Below are 20167 nucleotides of genomic sequence, written 5' to 3' on the forward strand. Positions count from 1 at the left end.
CATGCCTTTCTCTTTTAGCTTGCAAAGTTTCTGCTGAAAAATTAGCTGATAGCCTTATAGGTTTTTTTCTTGTAGGTAATGTTTTGTTTCTCTCTTGCTACTTTTAGATTCTCTCTTTATCTTTAACCATTGACTTTTTAATTATTATGTGCCATGGTGTGGACCTACTTGGGTTCATATTGTTTAGAACTCTCTGTTCTTCTTGGACTTTGATGTCAATTTGCTTCCTTAGGTTAGGGAGGTTTTTCTTCAAATAAGTTTTCTACACCTTTCTCTCTCTTCTTTTTCCAGAACTTCTACAATGTGAATGTTTGTTCACTTAATGTTGTCTAAGAGATCTCATAATCTATTCTTATTTTAAAATTTTCTTTTCTCTTTTTGCTGTTCACCTTTTGTGCTTTCTACTACCCTGTCTTCCAGATCACTGATGTATTTCTTCTGCCTCCTCTAATTCACTTTTGATTCCCTCTGGTGAGGTTTTTTGTTTGTTTGTTTTTTAATTTCAGTTATTATATTCCTAAACTCTGGTCATTTTTTAATATTTTCTCTCTCTTTATTGAAGGCCTTACTGAGTTTGTTGTTTTCTCCAGCCTGATGAGTAGCTTTATGATCATACTTTAAATTCTTTATCAGTCATATTGCTTAATTATATTTAATTTAGTTTTTTGTCTGTGTTTTTTTCTTGTTCCTTCTTTTGGAACATGTTCTTCCATCTCCCCATTTTGCTTGACTTTCTGTGTTTGCTTCTATGGACTAGGCAAAATGGCTACTACTCCTTAAGTTGAAGGAGGCATCTTGTATATGGTGTCCCCTATGCAGATTATGTGTGCTTGGTGATTTAGGATAGCTGGCTGGAGCTGTGGCTGTATATGCTAGTTACTCTCAAATCATGGCTTTTTACAGATAGAAGAAAATAATAACAATAATAATAATAGAAAAATAAAATTATGAAAGAAGAAAAAAGAATAAATAATAATAATAGAAAAAATTATAAAAGAAGAAAAAAGAATAAAAAGATAATAATAATAGAAAAAAATAAAATTATAAAAGAAGAAAAAAGCGTAAAAAGAGAAGAAAGAACAAGTAAGAAGAGGGGCACCTGGGTGGCTCAGTCAGTTAAGCAGCTGCCTTCAGCTCAGGTCATGATCCCAAGGTCCTGGGATCAAGCCCCACATCACGCTCCTTGCTCAGCGGGGAGCCTGCTTCTCCCTCTGCTTGTCACTCCCCCTGCTTGTGCTTGCTCTCCCCTACCCTCTGTGTCAAATAAATAAATAAATAAAATCTTTAAAAAAAAACAACAAAAAAACAAAAAGAACAAAAATTAAAACAAAACAAGACAAGATGAATTAGGGAAATAAAATAAATAACAAAAATTAAAAATTAATTTTAAAAAACCCAAAACAAAAATACCAAAAAACAAAAGCCATAAGATACTTGTGGCTTATTTTCTGTGTTCCAGTATCATAGAGGCTGTGATAGCTGGACCTGCCAGTTATGGCATCCCAACTGTGCTCTCATCTGGGCTTTTAAGGTAGAGGGAGAGAGAGCATCTCCACCGCTCCTTGACCCTTTTAAACTCCAGCTTTTTTTTTTTTTCCTATATCCCAGCACAGCCAAAGCTGGTGTGGGCTTGCAGATCCTTGGCTTGGTAAGGTGGCAGGCTCCCTGTGATGACCACACCTACCTATTATGATGTCCAGACCTTGCTCCAGTCTCAGGCCTTTAAGGTGGCATGGGAATGTAAACCATGCATTCCCCAGTCCCTCTGACCTAGAGCATATTCCTGTATCTCCCCTACCACTGGGCAGAATTTTAGTGTTATCTCTTTTATACACTAGTTGTTCATTTAAACCATGGCTTTTTTTCCTGTGCCCAAGGACAGAGGAATCTGTTCCTGGTCCCTCAGTACTATCCCTCCCTACTGTAGTTTGCAGCATCAGGCGTGGGGGTTCCCTTTGTTACTATGTCTCCATCTCTCCTGCTGTTCTTTTGCCAGTCTCTCTCTCTTTGGTTGTTCAGTACCTGTTCAGTCATCCCTTAGTTCTTCTTCAGGAGGAATCATTCTACTAATAGGTGTAATTTGTTGACTTCTGTGGAGGAGGTGAGTTCAGAGTCTTCCTATATTGCCATCTTGGACCGGAACTCCATCCTAATTTATTTTAATAGACTTAATTTTTTTAGAGCAGTTTTAGGTTCATAACAAAATTGGGTGGAAAGTACAGAGAGTTCCCACATACCTCCTGCCCCAACATAGGCACAGCCTCCCCCAAGTTGGTACACTTGTTACTCTTGATGAACCTGCATTGACATATCATTACCATCCAAAGTCTATAGTTTACATTAGGGTCCACTCTTGTACATTCTGTGGGTTTTTGACAAATGTATAATGATATATATCCACCATTATAGTATCATACAGAATAGTTTCACTGCCCTAAACGTCTCTGTGCTCTGTCTATTCATTCCTCCTTCCCCCCAACTCCTGACAACCCCTGATTCTTTTACTTTCTTTATAATTTTGCTTTCTCCAGAATGTCAAATATTTGGAATCATGTAGTATATGGCCTTTTCAGATTGGCTTCTTTCACTTAGTAAATAATCCTAAAATTTTTAGCCTTTAGAAATATCAAGTAATGTACAAAATAAGCTTTTCTACTCAAGCTGCACTCACACTTTATTTTGGCTTCCACTCCCACCAAACCTTGCTATGTTTGTATTCTTGCCGAGACTGAGATCAGGGTTGGAGCAAGGATTGGTGACCCAGTGGGAGACAGGATAGACACAAAAGTCTATTATATAAGATAAGCTGGTTATGCAGCCGTAACAGTCCCCCTCAAAACGTCATTGAACTAAAACAGAAATGGTTTATTTGCCATTCGAACTGCATGTCCACTGAAGCTCCTTGTTGTAAATCAGAGGCCATGATGGCAGAGCAGTTACCATGTAGAACATGGCTATTCCTTGTGTTTAAGGGAAGGAATTTTGCAGGGCCTTGCACTGGCAATGGCAGGCTGTGGCTCAGAGTGGAACGCACTGCTCCTTCTCACAGCCCATGGCCACTGCTCATGTAACACATCCCCCTACACAGGGACTAACTAGTGTCATACTACTCAGAGTGGAGAACTGGGAATCTTTGTGAACAGCAATAATGAATAAGTTCGTATCTCAAAAATTTACATAGGGCATCAAAATAACTGCTAAATCCAGGGTCAGTGTGTATTTTTAAATATATGCTACTATCACTTCCTGGATATTCTCATAGAAACTCATATCTTCTATTAAGTTTCATTATAAATAATGCAAAACGATATCTGTTTTTACAATTCTGTAGAGGCAGAAAAAAATTTGAAAACCAGTATCATAGAAAAGTACAATTTTGTAGAATCTCAGAAATGGAAGGAATTATAGCCTCTGTGCAATTCAGTCCAGCTTACTTTTAGCTATTGCATACTTTACATATAGGTGCATTTATCTGTGTGTGTGTGTGTATGTGTGTGTGCATATAAAATCTGTTATGGATATATATGTGTGCATATATATTATTAGTATTATTCCTTTGGAATCACATATACATATATGTATTCAATAAATATTAAATATCATATAAGATGTTCTGCTGAGTTCTATGGATGGGGATGCTTTTTATTTTTATACAGTATCTGCCTATATTGGAAAAAACATAATTCTTCACTCAAATACAGTGTGTTTTATTTATGCCCAACCTGGCCTGTATAACTAGCCATGGTAAAGGGAAAACTTTGCTTCATCTCCTCTGGCTAGATCACCAACTCTTGAGTTGATTCAAATCAGTGTCTTAACTAAGTAATTTTTTTATTCTCTTCTCATTGTCTGCATATTAGTTTCTTTGCACAGATGTCTAGAACCTAAATGGGACTGAATAAAAAGTTTTGAGCTTAAGTAGCATAAGTAATAATTTAAAGTGTTGTAATAAAGAATTAAACATTAAACTTGAAGATAAAGGTAAAATATAATTCAAATATTATAAGACCTACCATTTTATTTGAGAAAACTAAAACTTTGGGAGATTGCACGGTTAGTAAATGTCAAAGGATATAAAACCAGGTTGATACAACTACAAAATCTGTATTTTTTTTACTATGCCAGTGTAGCAGAGACAACACTGGGTGGCCATACACCTCCTCTCTTGAGCACAGGGGTAGACCACATTTCCTAAGCTCCCCTGAAGTTGAGAATATGACTGAGTGTGGCTAGTGGGTTGTGGGTGGAATTCATGCATGCCACTTCCAAGAACTGGCCATAAAAGTCACTTGGGGACCCTCTGATTCTCTCTTCCTCTGTCACAACAACCTCTGAGCTCATGTGTTCTGGGTGGTCCGGCTACAGAATGGCAAAGCTTGGGTCAGCCTGGGCCCCTCCACTTCACACCAATGCTTATCGGGCATCTAACGACAACAACAACAAAAATATCGCTGTTGCTACTGAGCTCCTGGAATTATTTTGTAACTGTAACATAATCTAGTCCATCCTGACTAAAACATCTAGTTTAATATAGTGGAGTTTGCCCTTAATTCAATTATAATCATATGATTTGGGGACAAAATATCTAAATGGCTGACATGAATGAGAAATCTGGACTTTGGGTTTAAAAAATGTTGTAAGTACATTAAATATTACTTTATCAAAATATGCTGATCCTTTTAAGCAGTTACTTTGGGATTTGGGAATATTTTTAAAATATGACAAAATCAAGTCAATATTTTTAAATTTATAAGTATGTAATACTTTATATTCTAGGCTTTATTAGTTTTTTCAAAGAGTTAAAACCACAGAATATTATAATTGGATATTTGCTATCTAAAAACTGAGTCTGTAAGTACTTTCAAATGTGAAACATCTATAGAATTTCTGGAGAAACTGGTAAAATTCTTTGACATTTATTTTATCTCCAAGCGTTAAATACATTGCTTAAATAGATTGCCAGACCTAATCTGATCCAACATGCTTTGTTTGACCTAGTGATCTTTCCATCTTCTAAAGTTATGTCAATTTTATGACATATCAAGGGAAAGAACTTCAAGACTTTCCTGCTGGGAAACTGACAGTCTTTTTGCATAAAAATACTTCCCTACATCAGAGCTCTTATTTACTTATTTTATTAACAGAAAACAGAAGAAAAATTTGCATTTTGAGTGCTATGGAGAAAGATCCCAAAGTCATCAGTTGCTCTGAGCAACATATTGTACATGTTACCACATGACAATTGAGACACACACTCATTTGTTAATCTCTGCAGTGGCAGCTCTCACCATTCTGGATGGAGCAAACCTTATTCCAAGAGGTTCATTTGAAACAGGTTAAGGGGATAGCCTTATTATGGCACAGATCAGAACCATTTTCTGCTTCATTTGGAATTATGTGTGTGAACATGAAGAGCTGCCACTAGTTTGTAAGATGTCTTTATGCAGATTAGAAAGGGCACTCCTTCTGGGCGACAAATTAGGAAGAGCGGCTGGCTGACAGTGCACTTTGTGTGCTGTGCAAACTCTACAATAGTATGCAGGGGTCCTGGGAACATAATTAAATATGGTCTTGATGACTGGCAGTGTATGATATTTACTTAGAGACTATTATTAGTGTTAGTCAACTCTCAGAAGGTCAGAATATAATAATAAAAACTAGTTTTCTATGTCCTTTCAAGGGATTCATGGTTGACATTCATCTTAAGTGTTGCCCATTAGGATCCTGTGCACCTCCTTAGAAACTAGCTCACTGTAGTTTGCTCTTTACTCTAACTGCTCAGAAGTTAAGAATCAAAATTTTGATCCACTCTAGTAGTTAGGACCCTTGGTTGCGAGTGATGGAAACCCAACTCAAACTGACTTGAGGAAAAAGGCAGGTTGATTGGCTCCTCTAGAGAGGCTTCTCAATCTCAGCACTGCTGGCATTTTGGGCCAGATGATTCTTTGTTTCAGTGGAGTGGGGACTGTCCCATACATACATTTTAGGATGTTTAGAAGCATCCCTGGACTCTACCCAGTGGATTCCAGTAGCACCACTTCCCCAGTGTGACAACCAAAATGTCTCCAGTCACTAGTCCTTTAGTGGGCAAAATTGTCTCCAGTGAAAATCACTAGGTCTGATAACTAAAAAGTCCAGGTATCAAAATAGCTTCAGACAGCATCATACTCATATCCAAACAGAAAGGACCCTTGGCAGGCTGATTTTCCACCAGATCAACAACTGTGAGGGTTGTGGGGTATGGGAGGGGTACCTCATTCTGCATATCTCCAGTGAAAGTCCCAGGTAGGGGCCTCACTGTCAGAGGTTACAACCAGAGCTTCCCAGTAACCAGTGGTAGTCAGCACTACCCAAACTACAAAAGATAAAATGCATGTTCTAAGAAAAGAGGGGATATAAAGAAGTTGGACAGGCAAAACCAACAAATGTCTGCTCAGAATATTCATATTTTTTAAGCAAATATTTATTGAGGATCATTTAGGTTTTAGAAATACAGTGATGAATAAAACAGACCCTAGCTCATGTTAGGCATTTTGAGTATTTTTTTTTTTTATTTTGAGTATTTTTTAATCTGACTTTATTTGCTAATGTCCTCATTTATTGTATATTTTTTGTCTTGTGCATACGTCAGTAAGTTGCTAAAATTATTTTCTAGAAATAGGAGACATAGAAAAATTACAAATAAGTAAATGTTGGAGTAAAATAGCAGTTTTACAAGATCAAGTTATGGCCATTCTTATTCTGCTCTATGTATTTCAAGATCACTTTAGCTTGCTTATTTAAGAATAACCAGTTGTTAAGATATCTTCTTGTCTTTAATTGGGTAAGATTCAACTGGTGAAAGGCTTGCTTACACCCTCTCTCACTCCTGTCCTAGTGGTTGTAGGCTCATTCCCTGGAAGGTCCATTGAGTTTTCTCTCCCTTCCTCCAACCTCACTGTCTAAAAAATATCTGGTAAGGTTGATGTCCCAGTTATGACTGCAAGTGACAGCAGTATCAAAATATCAGTGATTTAAATGAAATAGAAATTTCATTCGCTTATATATAAATGTCTAGTTCTGGAAGGCTTATTATATTAGAGGCCCAGTCTTCTTTTAGCTTTTTTGTTCTCTTGTGTGAATCTTCAATAACCCAAATTCTATGATGGTCCAAAATGGCTGCTGGAACAACTGTTATTTTCCAGCCAGCAGAAAAGAGAAAGTACAGAGAAAGGAATAGTCTTTTCCTTTATAGTCGTTTTCTGAAATTAGACATACCAATCCCACTTACATACTTTGCCTTAAAAATCACTCATGTGGGACTTCTCTGTAAGGAGCTTGTCTTACCAATGAAGAAAGTAGAACTAACATTGGAGAACAGCCAGGAGGCTACCCCAGTGGGCTCGTTCCCTGGTGGCACCAGGTTTTACAGAGTTGACCTTGATTCTTGTGTTCTGGAGTGCTCAAAGGTCATGGGGAGGGATGATAGGTCAGTTAGGATTCACACAGGAAAACAGACCATTCTAAGTCTTATGGGAATGAACGAGTTAATATAGGAATTAGGGATTGCAGGAATGTGGGAAGAGCTTCATAAGTGAAGGTCAGGAAGGCTATAGCTAAAGATTGGAGAAACAGTCACTGAAGACCTCATTTGAAGATACAAATTGAGTAGTTCCCAAAAGTTTCATGGGGAAAATGCTGAAATCCTCAAGAGGCTCTGGAAAAGCTCCCAATAAACATCTCCGTCTGTACAGCCACAGGAGCACCTCCAAAAGCCCTGCATTATGATGTCATGTCCACCCATGTGACATGCTAAAAACTCCTAAAAGTAATGACTTCTCCACACTTCCATCTTCCATACTTACTTGCATTTCTTTCATTGACAAATTCTGACCTAAAAAAATATGGGAAGGGGATTCTGGGAAGTGTGTCCTTTGGGGATAGAAATGATGCTGAATTGACAATAGACAGTCATACACAAGAGGTCTCAATAGTATTTATTGCCAAATTTGCCTCACTAGGGTCTATCAGAATCCTGGAAACAGGCTGGCAATTAAGATCCATCACTGTGAAGAATGGATCATATTATGTCTTTTAATGTCCTACACTCCAGCACTCTTTCCTTCTGTCAAAGTGAAAAGGTTATGGTATAGTGTGGGAATGCTCAGTGACAAGCCCCAGTTCGGCTACTTAAACCATTCGAAATTACTTATCAGCTCTGAGACTGTGCCACAGTCCATGCTATTTGGGTGACCTTGGGCAGATTCCTTAATGTCTTTGCATTTCAGTTCAACTTCTTCCATAAAAATAGGTTAATCAGTTAACTGTAGAATAGAGGTAAAGAAAAAATAGCACATGAAAAGAAAAGCACTCAGGACAGTGCTTAATACACAGAAGTTCATTTCACATCCATAACTTGTTTTCATTAAAAAGTTCTGCAATCAGTGTATTATGATACTCAACCCAATACCAGAGAGGCACCTTATTCTGGGCTCACACCAAATTCATTTCTTACACTGAATAATATACTTTGTTTAAGAAACATTATTGTAATATAAAGATTTTAAATACTAGAACCAATTCTTTTCTGTGAGTCAAAGCTCTTTGGCACTAGGAAGAGGCTGACTAACCATCTATCAGAGATGTGATTGTTAGGATTCTTGTGCTGGTTTGTTGGCAAGAACAGGTGAATTAACAAGTCACTCTAAACTCGGAGATCCAAGTAATGTACCTTTCATTATGTCTTACATTTCTCCAAGGATAATTTCAGGCTACTACTTCCCTTTTAGTTTAAAGGAGTTTTTTTTTGTTGTTGTTGTTGTTTTTTATTTTTTGTTCTTTTTTGTTTTTTTAAGAGGTGGGAAGCAGGAGAGGAGACGTGCTGGCAGAAGTTGCAAGTAAGATTTTGAACCTATGGGGTAGGGAAAAATATTAGCCAATAGAAAGATTTTCTTCTGTGGGCCATCTGTTTTACTCAAAAGTAAAAAACTCACGTGCCTCCAGCTAGGGAATGTAGATGAGAGAAGTGAACCAAGAAGGCACTTCGGTGAACTGGTAGCTCCCACGTGGTCAATAGTGGCAGCCTAGCCAGTCCTCAGCTCTAATGGATTGTTGTCACATTAGAATTGCATACTTAGAGCTTTTGTTGAACCTGAAACAATTTTATTTTTAAATACTATGTTAGATTATAGGTCACCAGCTTTCAAAATACGATTTTTGACTTAATCCAGCAAATGGAAATTCATTTCTGAGTGCTAAAGTGTGCAGGAACGTTCTTTTAAACTACTTCAGTCTAAAAATGTTACTTCAAAAAAAAAGTTAATCAAATTTTTGCCCAAACATTTAGGAAGATAAATTAGTCTCTTCGATTCTATCAAATATTTCCCTTTTTGGGATTTGTAAAACAGAGTGATTTTCTATATGTAGTCAAATAGGGGAAATTGGATTGCTGCCAGCGACTATGCCCCACAACTGGTTAGAGAGTTCGATTGGGTGAAACAAGAGTGACCCTACAGTATTTCCCTAGCACTGCCTGCAAGGCTGCTTCAGGTTCCTATACCCATGGTTCTCCCTACTTGCACATGGAGAACCTGCTGATCCCACTGCATATTTATAGGTGTGGCTCCTGCCGCTAAACCTAACGAGCATGGCTCTTCACCATTACTGGGTAATGAAAATGTGTTTGTAATTTAATCATAGTTTATAACTTATTAAATTTAATGTCTCATGCCTCATAAACCTGGTGGTATTCTTTTGTTGGTGGTTGTTGCTGTTGGTCTAAATGCATATTTGCCATGTTGTTTGTGCTGATTTCTCTAGCTAAGATGTTCCATGCACCACCGAACTTTATTGTTAGGCTACATTTGAATTGTATGGGTAAGCCTGTCACTAAACCTTGTATTTAATCCAAGGGGGTTTGTCTTTGGCCTCAAGTGCATGGCTATTCAAAATCCAGAGACCCACAATCTTCATATGCCTGATGGGATCCACTGAATAAAAATGTTTACTATGGTCACTTCTGAGACTACTGTTTCTAGAATGATAACCTTGGGATCAGTGATAGAAATACCAGCTGAGATGCTGATCCACTCTGTTTTAGAATGTACCATTGACACAAACAAGTGTTTCATAGCTCCAACCATGAGAAAAATACTTAGAAATGCAAAATGCACTTAACTCTTGAATCCATCTATTATTTCTTTCTTATGTCTCTAATTGCCAAAGGGACAAATGTTTTCTTGATTTTCCAATTAGAAACTGACTTTATAGAACATTAGCTCCCAAGGATTCTTAAAATTGTTACATGATGGTTAGTTCCGGTGGATTTTGCTTTAAACAAAATAACTATCTCTCAATGAGAAAATTTATAGTTGATATGTTTATTTTAATAGCCATCCAAAGAATAGCATAAGAACATTTGGATTAAGAGAAAAGTTAAACCATCTTTTGATAAGTCAAAATTAAATGTTTATTATGAGATTTTCTTCTAATTTTACTTTCCTTATGGGCAAGTATATAGTTCAAGTTTTCTTTTGCCTATTTTCTCAATTAAAAAAAAAATTATACTTCTAGAAGCACCCGGATGGCACAGTCGGTTGAGACTCCAGGTCTTGATCTCCACTCAGATCCTGGTCTCAGCGTCGTGGGATCGAGCCCCACGTTGGGCTCTAAGCTCGGTGGGGAGTCTGCTTCAGGTTCTCTCTCATTCTCCCTCTACCCCTCCCTGCTGTGAGATCGCTCTCCCTCACTCTCATTCTCTCTCTCCGCCCCCCCAAATAAATAAATAAATCTTTAAAAAATTATACTTCCATCCATGATTACTTATTTGAAATGACTAGTAAAAGTAGAAATGCCTCTTGGAAAACTTGGATAAAGATTGTCTTTAAGGAGATTTTTAGATTAATCCAAAACAACAAATTTTCACAATCTTAGTTTTGCTACTTGGTAATACACTTCAAGGTTCAGCCTACTGCTCTTTCACAGGCAAAACAGCAACTGGAAGCAAGATGCGGGAAATACATGCACATAAGAGGAATAGCGTGGCTTTGGAGGCAAAAAAAGCAGGGATAAAAGTCCTGAGTCTGCCTCTAGTTTTACTTTTGGGTGACATATGTAAGCTACTCCGTGTCAGTTTCCTCATCTGTAAAATGAAGATGACAGTAGCTACTTTTCAGTATTGTTTTGAAATTTAAATCACAGAATCTACGTAAGATGCTAGCACAGTCCTGGGCACATCATAGATGCTCAGTAAATTTTTTTTTATATCGTTATTACTCATATTTAGGTTATTAGAGTAATTAGTGTACTCATCATCATCTCTGGGCAATGAGATTTTGATGAAACAGAAATATCTGTCTTGAGCGTTATTTGAAACTCATTTAGAAAAAGAAATACCCCGAGAAGCACCTGATTGTTTGGGAAAATAAATCTCAGACATTGGTTTGTATTAGGATAATGCTGTGGGAGGTGTGGGAGGAGGGAAAGATAAATTCTGGGGTTCATTTTAATCTTGCTTCTCTATTGAGACAACAGGCAACTGTGGTGGTATTTGGTGTGCATATGATGTGGCTTCTCTTCCTTCAGTGATCACGCTGAGGCTAGCAAATGACACTCAGATGTTAGCAATTTGGGGTCACATTTGAACTGGTGACTCAGGGGGCAAGTGTTCTGTATCCTACCAGTTCTTTTAGTCAGCTTTTGAGTCACATCTTTCTTTATTTTCTCAAATAGAGGGAGCTTGCCTCATGGGAATCATGTGAAATGAATAAAATATAGTGCTCCATAAAGCAAATTCTAAATTAGCTACCATGGTCAGGTAGTTTTCTGGTTGGTCTAATCATTGTGACAATTACCAATTTTCAGAGAAATAAGATAGAGTCAAAATATCACTTTAGAGACAGGATAGAATTCAGTTATTCTTAGATTCCAAAGGCCTCTCAGGCAGGATCTTGCAGGACCAAACTGATTACTATGAATTACCTTGTAGATATGTAGACAGATCAGGCAGTAAGAATATCCAGTTGATGCACTAGAACATAATCAGCTTTTACAAAATTTTGGAATTGACAGAGGAGTAAAAAGCCCTAACTAGTAAATAACAACAACAACAATAACAGTTATAGACAACCAAAAAAAGTTAGGTTGAAGAAATGGGTTTGTTTTTTCCTACCAGGAATCTGGCTCCTAGTATATAACAGGTATTGAGCTAGGTGCTCCATCATTTAATCTTTAGGACAACCATCAAAGTGGACATTATTTTTTTTCCTTGATTGGTAGGCTTTTTTAAAGTTTTTATGTTAATTCCAGTTAGTTATATATATCTATATCTATATATATCTATATCTATCTATCTATCTATATATATATATGGGGTTATAGTTATATAGTTATATATGGTTATAGTTATAGTTATTAACATACTAACATACAGTGTTAGTCTTAGGTGTTCAGTATAATGATTTAACACTCCCATACAACACCCTGTGCTCATCACCTATTTCACCCATCTCCCCACCCACCTGCACTCTGGTAACCATCAGGTCTCTCTAATTTTTTTTCTTAATAGGGAGGAGGGTGTTGGAGGGGGGGGATAGGGAGTGGCAGAGGGAGAGAGAGAGAGAGGATCCTAAGCAGGCTTCATGCCCAGGGCAGAGCCGGATGAGGGGCTCAGTCTCACAACCCTGACATCATGACCTGAGCCGAAACCAAGAGTCAGATGCTTAACTAACTGAACCACCCAAGGCACTCCCCTTCTCTCAGTCTTTTTTTCTGTTTTGTTTTCCCCCTTTGCTCATTTGTTTTGTTTCTTAAACTACACATATGAGTAAAATCATATGGTATTTGTCTTTCTCTGACTGACTCCTTTTGCTTAGAATTATACACTTTAGCTCCATCCATGTCTTTGCAAACAGCAAGATTTCATTCTTTCATAGGGCCAAATAATATTCATATGTGTGTGTGTGTGTGTGTGTGTGTATACATACCGCACATACCACATCTTCTTTATTCATTCATCAATCAATGGACACTTGGGCTGCTTCCATAATTTGGCTATTGTAATTAATGCTGCTAATAACAAAGGAGTATATGTATCCCTTTGAATTTGTGTTTTTGTATTCTTTGGGTAAGTACTCAGTAGTGCAATTGCTGGATCATAAGGTAGTTCTATATTTAACCTTTTCAGGAACTCCACACTGTTTTCCACAGTGGCTGCACCAGTTTGCCTTCCCACCAACAGTACACAAGTGTTCTTTCTTCACATCCTCACCAACACCTGTTGTTTCTTCTGTTGTTGATTTTAGCCATTCTGACAGGTGTGAGGTAATATCTCATTGTAGTTTTGATTTGCATTTCCCTGATGGTAAGTGATGTTGAGCATCTTTTCATGTGTCTGTTGGCCATCTGTATGTCGTCTTTGGAAAAATGTCTATTCATGTCTTCTGCCCATTTTTTAATTGGATTATTCATTTTTTGGATGTTGAGTTTTGTAAGTTCTTTATATATCTTGGATAGTAACCCTTCATTAAATATGTCATTTGCAAATATCTTCTCCCATTCTGTAGGTTGCCTTTTATTTTTGTTGATTGTTTCCTTCACTGTGCAGAAACTTTATTCTGATGAATTCCCAATAGTTTATTTTTGCTTTTGTTTCCCTTGCCTCAGGAGACATATCTAGAAAAAAGTTGCTATGACCAATGTCAGAGAAATTACTGCCTGTTCTCTCTTCTAGGATTTTTATGGTTTCAGGTCTCACATTTAGGTCACCAATCCATTTTGAATTTATTTGTGTGTACAGTGTAAGAAAGTGGGCCAGTTTCATTCTTCTACATGTGGCTGTCCAGTTTTCCCAACACCATTTGTTGAAGAAAGTTTCTTTTTCCCATTGGATATTCTTTCCTGCTTTGTCGAAGATTAATTGACCATATATTTGAGGATTTATTTCTGGGCTCTTTATTCTGTTCTATTGATTTATGTGTCTATTTTTGTGCCAGTACCACAGTGTTTTGATCACTATAGCTTTGTAATAGAACTTGAAGTCTGGGATGGTGATGTCCCCAGGTTTGCTTTTCTTTTTCAAGATTGCTTTGGCTATTCTGGGTCTTTTGTGATTCCGTGCAAATTTTAGAATTGTTTGTTCTAGTTCAATGAAAAATGGTGTTGGTATTTTGATAGGGATTTCATTAAATGTGTACATTGCTTTGGGTAGTATAGGCATTTTAACAATATTTGTTCTTCCAATCCATGAGCATGGAATGCCTTTCCATTTCTTTGCAACGTCTTGAACCTCTCTCATCAGGGTTTTATAGTTTTCAGAGTACAGGTTTCTTTCACCTCTTTGGTTAGATTTATTCCTAAGCACCTTATTATTTTGTGCAATTGTAAATGGGACTGTTTATTTTTCTTTCTTCTGCTTCCTTATTGGTATATAGAAATGCAACAGATTTCTGTACATTGATTTTGTATCCTGTGACTTTATTGAGTTCGTTTATCAGTTCTAGCAGGTTTTTGGTAGTGTCTTTTGAGTTTTCAATATATAATATCATGTCATCTGCAATTAGTGAAAGTTTTACTTCTTACTGATTTGGATGCTTTGTATTTTCTTTTCATTGTCTGATTGCTGTGGCTAGGACTTCCAATACCATGTTTAATAAAAGTGGTGAGTGGACATCCCTGTCTTATTCCTGACTATAGAGGAAAAGCTCTCAGTTTCCTAGTATTTTGTTGAGGATTTTTGCATATGTGTTCATCAGGGATATTGGCCTGTAGTTGTCTTTTTTAGTGGGGACTTTATCTGGTTGTGGTATCAGGGTAATGCTAGCCTCATAGAATGAGTTTGGAAGTTTTCCTTCCTTTTCTATTTTTTGGAATAGCTTGAGAAGAATAGATATTAACTCTTCTTTAAATGTTTGGTAGAATTGGCCCTTGAAGCCATCTAGTCCTGTACTTCTGTTTGTTGGGAGTTTTTTGATTATTGATTCAGTTTCTTTGTTGGTTATCGAGCTGTTCAAATTTTCTGTTTCTTCTTTTTTTTGTCTTGGTAGTTTATATCTTTCTAGTAATTTATGCATTTCTTCTAGGTTGTCCAATTTTCTGGCCTATAGCTTTTCATAATGTTCTCTTACAATTATTTGTGTTTCTGTGGTATTGGTTGTTATTTATCCTCTCCCATTTGTGATTTTATTTGAGTCCTTTCTCTTTTTTCCTTGATAAGTATGACTAGAGGTTTATCAGTTTTTTTTTTTATTCTTTTGAAAGAACCAGCTCCTTGTTTCATTGATCTGTTCTATTGGGGTTTTGTTTTGTTTTTTTAACTGAAGCTTCCTTTATTCTATATCATCCTATTAAAGTTTTACTATTTTTACACCAGAACTGTGAAATGCTTAAGATAGAGATTACTAAATTAAAAAAAAAAAAAAAAAAAGGAACTCAGTACAGAAAATACATTTAATAAAGCAAAAGCCAAAGGCCTGGGGAGATCCAAGAGAGCAAGGTAAGCCTTAATCAAAAACCTCTGTAAATACCCAAGGAGCTAGTCTTTTGAGCCATATTCTCTCAGCTTCCGGTGACCATATTTAACAAGCACATCAGCCCAAAAAGGCCAGCAAAAAGTCAAATGGTTTAAAAGATAAGCAAATGTAGACTTATTTAGTACTGCACAAAGTGCTAATTTCAATAGGTCCATTAAAATGAAGAATATTTGAGAAACATTAATGAAGATGATGATCACTCAATCCAAATTAATGTTAGATACATTGTTTACAGCATTTTATTACTGCTAGTGTTTTAAATCTGTATAAACAAATTCAAATTCTTGAATCGCTAGTTTCTTAAACTTTATAGAAAACCTTCTATAATCTCAAGTGCTTATCATAAGCATGTTAAGAAATATTATAAATAATTGTTCAAATGTTAACTAGGTGCTGTGGTCCTAAAGCAGGCCACTTCCAAAAAGCCTAATAATTACAGCTTATCATAGTAACTATATAATATATTACCATAAACAGAACAATTATATACATGAGCCACATATAAAGCTCAGTAGTCATGAATATGACGTGATCACTGGACAGCTATTTCCAAAGCTTCCGCATGTGTGTGGCAGAAGGACGATCTTTAGGATCTTCATTAGTGCCTACAGAGAAGAGCTCAATTACTTTCTGGTACATTTCATCCCGTTTTTCCGTATTAACAAGTGGCCTAGTCCCCAAAGCTGCACAGTGTGCTTCATCATCAAAGTCACTTTCATCAAAAAGTTTTATCTTCATCATCATCTGTTCTATTGTTTTTTTAGTTTCTATATCATTTATTTCTATTCTAATCCTTATTATTTCCTCCCTTTGCTGGTTTTAGGTTTTGTTTATTCTTTTTCTAGCTCCTGTAGGTGTAAGGTTAGGTTGTTTATTTGAGATTGTTCTTGCTTTTGAGGTAGGCCTGTGCTGCCATATACTTCCCTCTTAGAACCACCCTTGCTGCATACCAGATGTTTTGTACCATTGTATTTTCATTTGTTTCTGTGTACTTTATTTCTTTTTTTATTTCCTGGTTGACCCATTCATTGTTTAGTGGCATCTTATTTAATCTCCATGTATTTTTGGTGTTTCCAGATTTTTTCTTGTGATTCACTTGTAGTTTCATAGCATTGTGGTCAGAAAATATGTATGGTATGACTTTGATCGTCTTGAATTTGTTTGTGAGTTAATATGTGATCTATGTTGGAGAGTGTTCCATGTGCACTTGAATAGAATGTGTATTCTACTGTTTTAGGATAGAATGTTCTGAATATATCTGTTAAATCCATCTGGTCCTGTGTGTCATTCAATACTACTATTTCCTTGTTGATTTTCTGTTTAGATGATCTGTTCATTGACATAGGTGGGATGTTAAAGTCCCTTACTATTATTTCAGTCAATATTAATTAGATCCATTATGTTTGTTATGCAGTGTTTTATGTATTTGGGTGCTCCTATGTTGAGTGTATAAATATTTGCAATTGTTAGATCTTCTTGTCTCTTGTTACAGTCTTTGTTTTAAAAGTTTATTTTTTCCAATATAAGTATTGCTACCCTGGGGCCTGAGGCATCCAAGAGTATCTCCGGTGTGTACTGTGTATGCTGTGCTGTTTTGTCCTCACTGCTGTATCCTTCAGGGCAGTTGTCTGCAGAGGCTCTCTTTGCCTCGTGTAGGCAGTGTTTGGTTGCTGGCCTGAATGTGATACAGTGTAACTGGGTGGGCTCTGGTCTGCTTATGAAAGGAGAGCTGTTGCCAGCACTGCCAGCACTGAGAGGCTCTGCAAAACTCCTGGTTTGGGAGACGTCGTGTGGGCAGAGGTTTGGGCCGGTCTTCTGGGAGAAGGGGCCCACTGCGCTGGGACTGAGGCGAACATGACTTTGGAAGGGCAGTTCCACTGGAGCACAGCGTGGTGTGGCTTGGTATAGGCAAAGTAGGTAGCGAGCGTTGGCCCTGGGCTGGTTCCTGAAAGTGGCTCTGTGTTTATGCTGGGTGGGGTGGAGGAGAGAAACAGTGCCAGCCAGTTACTTTGTTCCTGGAGGGGTCTCTCTGTGAATGCTCTCTCCCTGGTATGCACTCTGAAATGAGCAAATAACTCCCACTGTGTGCCTCAGGTGTTCTTCAGATCACTATTTCGACACTGGTAAGTCCTTGGGCTGTTTGCCATGCCTTCTCTTTAGGAGCAGCCCCAATGCACTCTGGGCTGTCCCCAGACAGCCTGCTGACCTTCAGAGCTCCAGGCTCTAAGCCCTGCTTGTAGCCAGAACTCAGGAAATTCAGCCCCTCTCGCTTTCCAAGCCAGTGGCTATGGGGGAATCCTCTTTCCAAGCACACAGTAGGCACCTAATGAGTAACAACACATGTGTGGCAGAGCCAAAAGAAAGCACTCCCTTCCCCTGAAATTCCCTCCCTCCCATAGAAGTGATAAGCGGTGCTTTTTTAGGATAGCCATGTTTGCAATAAGAGCAGTAGTTTGGAATTTATTTATGTGTTTTCTCTTTCTTCTTTCCCAACCAAGTACATTACTCTCACCTTTATTGGCCTGAGACCTCTACCTGCCTAGGAAGGTTGGAGGAGGAGAGGAAAATAGGTTTGTTTCAGATAATGCAAAAGAAAAACTACCTAGTTTCTAACATTTAAGATATCACATAGCAAGACAGTAGCTTTGAAAGCAGGTTGTCGTAGAGAGAATTTTGTAAGTTCATTTACCTCATCTTTTTGCAACTCAGTGAAGAAGATGTATGTTCTCTATCAGAGAAAAAATATCTATTATTGCTCTTTTACAGAGGGGCAATATAAGGCAGAGAAGGAAGCACTGGGTAAGTTTGTAAAAGAGGAGAAAGCAGCCAAATATTTGTTCTAATTTGCTTATCCTCTCCTTTGGCTCTAAGGGACTAGTGTGGTGTTGGGTAGCTAGCACGTGAAGGGGAAAGGACTCATAACACTCTCTCCCACATGGCACACTGGAAGGAGGAGGGCCAGGCCAACATAGGAAGGGGTCCCCCTGGAAAAAGGAAGAATAGTCTGGTCAGATGAACTAGTTGTGACTAAGGGAAGGAACCACTACGGGGATCTAGAGGAGAGACAGGGTAACTTAAGACCTGCACCCAGGTGAGCTGATCAGAAGCTGTTTCAGTCAAGAGAGGATGGCCCATGAGTTAAAGAATGGATCACAAGTTCACCAGAGATGTGAGCACTGGAGGCCAGTGGGACAGACAGACACCATTCCACCATCCACCTGACCTTCAATTTAAGGAAAGCATCAAAAGATAGAGGAAGCAATCTGAAAGATTGAACCTCTTTATCTAACCTAAGGGACTGTTTACATGTTTGGAAATTCCCAAATATCAAACTTGAAAGTAAATTTTTTTTCTTCAATCCAGCAGATGTGGGCTCCGGAGATACCCTAGTTTTCTTCCAAATTAAAGAGAGGTTCTGCATTTTCTCAGCATTTCATATACTAAAGTTTGATGCTATGACACATAACCCCCCTGAAAAATTGTGTTTAAAAATGCTTTGGGGCGCTTGGGTGGCTCAGTCGGTTATGCGTCCAACTCTTAATTTCTGCTCAGGTCATGATCTCAGGGTTGTGAGATAGAGCCCCATGTCGGGCTCCCCCCTCTGCTGAGGGAGCCTGCTCCTTTTCCTCTCCCTCTGCCCCTCCCCCCCCAATAAATCTTTTTTTTTTTTTCCTTAGTAATGCTCCATATTCTAGTAACTTGCTATTGCAGGGTCTGCAGCGCCTTGGCCATCTCCAACCTCCCAGGGCATACTGCCTCACTCTCTGTTCCTAGGTATCTCAGGGAACCTTCTCACGCGTGCTCAAAAGGAGTCCCATTGGAAACAGACCCAGTGTCAGTTCTCTTCCGCTCTGTCATCCTTAGCTGTCTGGTTCCTGACCCCAGTGGACCATTACAGTCCCAGGGTACTTGAAAAACAGTATCTGTGCTAGGAGATATTTTGAGTTAATCGGTCTGGGGTAAGGCCACAGGCATGAATATTTCTTAAGAGCTCCCTGGGTGATTTTTATGTGCAGCCCAAATTGACAACCAGTGCTTTAGTGTACTATACAGAGGAATCTGGCCCCAGGGAAGGTGTGTGAAGGTGTGTTACCTCTGCTCACCTACCAGTGTGTCTTTCCTGGGCATTGCTGATTTCTTCTGCCAAATACTGCCCCTTCCCTTGGCCTGACCACATCAGCCTGGCCCTTCTGTGTCCCACAGTGGTGCTGCCGATGTGCAAGACTTCACCCATCCAGTAAGAGGTCGAGCCAGGATTCAAACTCTTGACACTAACGTTATCACCGGTGTTCTCTATGAAAGGAAAAGCAAGTACAATTCAAGAGAAAGGAATCCTGAATCAGATTATGTTTTCAATCAGTACAAAGATGAGAAATTTGCCAAATAGGATGGGAAATAACCACTTAACTACAGTGATAATTCTCCTATCCTGAATCTGTATCTGAAGAGGACACAATACCAGCAAGCACTCAACTAGGAGAAGACTACTTACTCCCTGCTCCCCAGCGGGAGAACATTCATTCAACACGCTGCATTGTAAGGATGACTCCTGAACGTGATGCTCTGAGCTAGGAGCTGAAAATAAAATAAGACACAAGCCTTCTGCCTTCAGGAAACTCATGTTTGTTTCCAGTTTTATCGACAGCATTTAAATTGTTTAC

Source organism: Phoca vitulina, unplaced genomic scaffold (assembly GCF_004348235.1).
Source record: "Phoca vitulina isolate PV1807 unplaced genomic scaffold, GSC_HSeal_1.0 scaffold1, whole genome shotgun sequence".
In the NCBI taxonomy this organism is placed as follows: Eukaryota; Metazoa; Chordata; class Mammalia; order Carnivora; family Phocidae; genus Phoca; species Phoca vitulina.